This window comes from Drosophila obscura, unplaced genomic scaffold (assembly GCF_018151105.1).
Source record: "Drosophila obscura isolate BZ-5 IFL unplaced genomic scaffold, ASM1815110v1 contig_58, whole genome shotgun sequence".
NCBI classification, from domain to species: domain Eukaryota; kingdom Metazoa; phylum Arthropoda; class Insecta; order Diptera; family Drosophilidae; genus Drosophila; species Drosophila obscura.
The window spans coordinates 1,081,325-1,086,452 of record NW_024542848.1 but is presented as its reverse complement, the minus strand read 5'-3'; positions in this window follow the sequence as shown (position 1 = coordinate 1,086,452).

Genomic DNA, 5,128 nt, shown 5'->3' with positions numbered 1-5,128 from the left:
ATGGGATCCATGGTTCGTTACACGTTACATGCCTGATTTTGCGTCGATTAGAAGTTGCCTACTTGCTTCACATCTACTGGTTGCCATGGAAGGAAGTCTACATGTCGACTCTGCAGCTGCTTTCAAATCTCACTCCTAACCCTGGGTTGACAGTCTCTTGGCCCATAGCAAAGGTGTTCCAGTTTATTCCCGGAGGAGCTGTCGTTTCCCGTGTTGCAGTGCTAAAATGGCATCAGAAGCTACATCGAATCAGCCACAAGCGACGGCTGTGAAACCCTTCAGCATCTGTTGAAAGTCAGGCTTTCAACGGGGGGAGTATGACTGGTTTCCCAGCTTCAAATTCCCCAACAAATTCCTCGAATAATAGCCAGTGGCGCAAAATAACGTAATTTCACCTTTGTTTGCTATTTGCATTGCCCACTGCATATAAATATTATATCCGCTTATAATTACTCAATCTAATAGCCTATGCAACCGTTCTTTCGTTTCTTCGACTCGTACCTTTCTCCTTTACTTTACTATCTCGCTATATCACTCTCTCGATCTATCAGCTCTCTCGTTCTCTCGAACACTCCTTCGCTCTGTACTTCGTAGCATCGCGTAGGGCACGGGCAATTCGGTCCGTCTGCCCTAACATGCCTTCGCAATGGTCATGATCTGGTCCAGCACTTGCATGCCTTTCCAATCTCTCGAACTTTTCTGCCGTCGCATATATACATACGCATATATTCGGTTAATAGGTGACACACGAATCGCCGTCTATATATGCACCTCGTTTACAGATTTCTTTCGCTATCGTTCTCTTCATCTATGCTGCTCTCTCGCATTCTTTCTCTCTATCTATTGCTCGTACTCGGGTCAGCAGCAGCCCGAGCTTCTATCGCTTATTTTGCTCTCTCTCTCTCGCTTGCATTAGGGCACGGGCAATTCGGCCCGCCTGCCCTTTCACATTCTGTTATTGATCATCAGAACCGTCGGTCTTTATACCTTTAGCAATACGCGTACTGCCGCTACTAAACATTAATAAATTGATATTATAATAAACCTTCTCGGCTCTTTTATTAAAATTAGGCCCTAAAACAATAGCAATTAAAAACGCTTAATAGCTCAACACTACTCTTCAATGGTTTTTGCTTCTGAAGTATACGAATATCTTCTGTGAAATGAGTTTGTTGAATGTTCCAAATAAGGCAGTGCGAAGAAAAACGATTGCTCCCGACATCTCCTTATGAACCTTCCCATCCAAGCAATGAGACGAAAACTATGACTTTACGAGCTGATATTATCGACTATCTCGAGGATATAATTTTTCTCCTGTACCACGGTGAATATACTTTTCCGCTTCTCCGAGTTGACTACGTCCATGTCAACGACGACCTGTTTACTGCTGCAGAAATGAGAAATGGACCAGAAAGCCATGTCGATTTGACAAGCTCACTAACGTTGCAGCCTCGCAAAGATCAGATTCCCATTAGATGTCAGCTCCTGAATGTCAGAAACCCTATTCCCAACAAAGATCGATAAACTGATTGAGTGTTCCTGCAGCCAAAGCACTACGAGCTGTGAGTCGCTCAAAAAATATTACGTGATGTTGTGATCAGAGAATATATCCTTAAATTTTTGAAAAGCTGAGACAGAAAATGTGCGCGGCCCAGTTCAAGCTTCGGAAGAGACTGTTTCTTTACTGGTGCTACTCTCGACTTAGACGTGAACAATTTCACTGCAACCTGTCCTAGCGCACATAAATACAGCAGCCGTATGCCCGAATCGAGGCGTCGCAAAATCCATGCAGTTGAATAGTACTGGCGTCGGGCTGCAAACAAAACCGTGGTACCGATAGTGCCGAGAGTGAATTCAAGGACTCCAAACAGTTGCTCCATGTATTGCTTAGAGTCTGCGGAATAGACTCATCCCAATAAAGTTTTAACAGCCACAACTTCTGAAGAATTATCTTAGCGACGATTAGATGAGATAGAGGCGAAAGCAGATCGATTGGATCGAATAACGATGATGCAGTGGATAAGATTTGTTCGTTTTGTGGTGGTGGCATTTCCTTGGGAGTGATGCTATATACATCACTTTTTTCTTTGTGCCACGTAACGCCGAGCGTGCCACTACTCTTGTTTTGTAGGAGGGTGGATGTGGTCCGGTCGGCTGGATTCCCCAAAACTTGTCTTTCCAATAATACTCGTAGATGTTTTGAGGAGTTGGGTTCCTTACAGGCTGCAGGGGGTTAAAGCCGGGCGATTATCCGTGGATATCCGGATGCGGCGAGGTCGCCGCGCTCTCGCGGAGAGTGGCGAATAGGAGGTACGGATCAGCCAAGGAGAGCGGGACAATGGGATCGGGCTGGCAGCGGCTCGGCGCATGCCCAAATATGGGCATGAGATCACGCCACCGACGAAGTCCCGTTGCGAAGCTGGTGGAACCAACAGGAATGGCCAATGGAAAAGCGCGAGCCGCGTGGAAGTACCGTTAGCCGAGGCTTATATATTGGGGCTGGAGGCGGCGATGCGGTCTCTTCCCACGCGGGCAACGAAAGTGAACGGTCAAGTGTCCGAGTGAATACGTAACGGCCAGTGAGACAAGCCGGAGCACAAGGCAGAGCCTGAGCACAGAGTGAGTGTATAATTAAGAGGAGATCAGCGTCCTCGCAGGCCTCCCTGAATTCGCACTCAACCGCTCGCTGTTCCCTCTCGTATCACCGATCCGAGGCTGGTCGCAGGTCGTTAAGCATAGAAAATCCATTATATATCCATAGCCCTAAGTCCGAGTGTAAGACATAATAAATATAGTTATATAAGCCACAAACTCCCTGCGTGATTACTTTGTCGTCGGGCAACAACATAAATTAGTTGCACCGAACTCCGTCCACTAAACAAGCCCAGCCTAGCTCCGACGGACAAAAAGGGTTCGTTACAACTGGCGCCCAACGTGGGGCCCACGACCAAAGTAGAGACCAGTGGAAGGGGAAGGTTTTAAAAACAACAGAGAAAGAATAGCAGCACTATGGGAAAAGGGCAGTGGATACACACTTTGAGGAAGGAGGAGCTGATCCGGTGTGGGCAGGCGTGCGGCGTGCGACTGGAAGGCACTCTAGATGCGATGCGAAAGGAATTTAAGGAGTGGGTGAAGGTGCACGAGGCGGAACCCGAGTGGGCAGACCTGCTAGAGGCGTGGGAAGGGCAAGCGGGTGAAGAATCGCCAACACCCCATTCTGACGACAAGCAGGTCGGGCACGAGCACCTGACACTTCCGCCAAGCACAGCCGCAGCCTAGTTATGGTAAAAATCAGCCGACTTCCAGCAGGAGCTTATCGCGAGTCTCACGGTGCCGGAGAGACTGGCCACTCCAGAGCCGGTCGAACCAGTGGCCCCCCGGCCGGCCCGATTAGACTACGCCAGGATGACCAAGCAAGTAAGAGAGTGGTCATTCCGTTTCGACGGAACGACGAAGCATCTTGTGTTCCTGGAGCAGGTCGAGTGGTCGGCCGAGACGTATGGCCTAGAACCAGATCTGATTCCAAGGGCGATGCCGGAGCTCCTAAAGGGGCGGGCACTGATGTGGTTCGTGGCAAATAACCGGCAGTGGAAGACGTGGAGAGAGTTCTCCGACAGCTTCCAAGCTTACTTCTTGCCCCGCGGATATCTGGAAAAACTGATCCAAGAAGTGAGGGTACGGAAGCATAAGTGGGGCGAGCCGTTTAAAGAATATATGGTCGAGATGCAGACGCTCATGCGGCCGCGGAAATGTCCCCAGTCAGAGCAGACAGAGCTGATAAGGGAGAATAGTACTCCAGACCTGAGGGCATATATGCGTCCGCATAGGTGCAGAGACCTGGACGCCATGATGATTCTAGCCGACGAATTCGAGGCGTTAGAAAGGGATAGAGCAGGAATTGCGGGCTGCGGTGGATACGGGAGCCACCAGTAGTTTCATTAGCTGCGAGTTGGCGGACAGGCTGAGGGGAGCGAGAAGAGAGTCCGCCACGAATAAACGGGTGCGTTTGGCGGATGGCCGTAGCCAAGACGTGACTGCACAGCTCGAGGCAAAGGTGGCGTTCGAGAACCAGGAGGTTCAAATGGCGTTGCTCGTCTTGCCGGGCGTGATCGATGATTTGGTTCTGGGGAATTTCCTTAGCGCGGTCGGAGCAAAGGTGACCTGTGCGGGGCACAGGTGGTGATCCCTGTCAAAGATCGGAAAGGAGGTAGCATGGAGGAGAGGCTGTCGGTGGCCGTAACGGAGACTCCAGAATCCGGGGTGGAAGCGGAGGCAATGCCGGCAGAAACGGCGGTCGAAATCCGGGCGCAAGCACAACAGGACGCAGACACGGGAGAAGAATCGACAGAGGCGTTCCTGGCCCGAGAGTTAGAAGGGTTCGCCAAGCTCAAGGGAGTGACTAATGTGGCGGTGCACACGATCACTATGACTGACGGGCAGCCGATTAAACAGAGTTACTACCAGAAGAACCCCAAAATGAAGCCGGAAATCAACCAGAAGGTGGACGAGTTGCTGGCATTGGGATGTATTGAGCCGTCCAAGCGCCCGTATAGCTCGCCTATAGTGATGGTGAGGAAAAAGAACGGTCAGTGGAGGTTGTGTGTCCATTTTCGGCAGGTATATGCAAAGTCGGTAAGGGATGCCTACCCGATGCCTAGGATCGACTACATTCTGGACCAGCTACGGGAGGCACGATTAATTAGCAGTCTGGACCTGAAGGACGGATATTGGCAAATTCCACTGGAGGAGAGCAGTAGGCCAATCACGGCATTTACAGTACCCGGCAAGGGACTATACCAATGGAAGGTTATGCCGTTTGGGCTACACTCCGCGTCGGCCACGTTTCAGCGGACTCTGGACCCAAGAGACGGAAAAAGGGGAGAGGGTGATCTCCTACGCCAGCAGATCTCTAAACGGGCCGGAGAGGAACTACTCAGCGACGGAGAAGGAGTGCCTCGCCATAGTCTGGGCCATAAGGAGGCTTAGGCCAAATTGGGAGGATACCACTACAAAGTGATTACTGATCACATGGCTTTGAAGTGGCTCAATAGTATCGAGAGCCCGACGGGAAGTGTCGCTAGGTGGGCATTGGAGTTGCAGCAGTATGACTTCCAGATAGCATACAGGA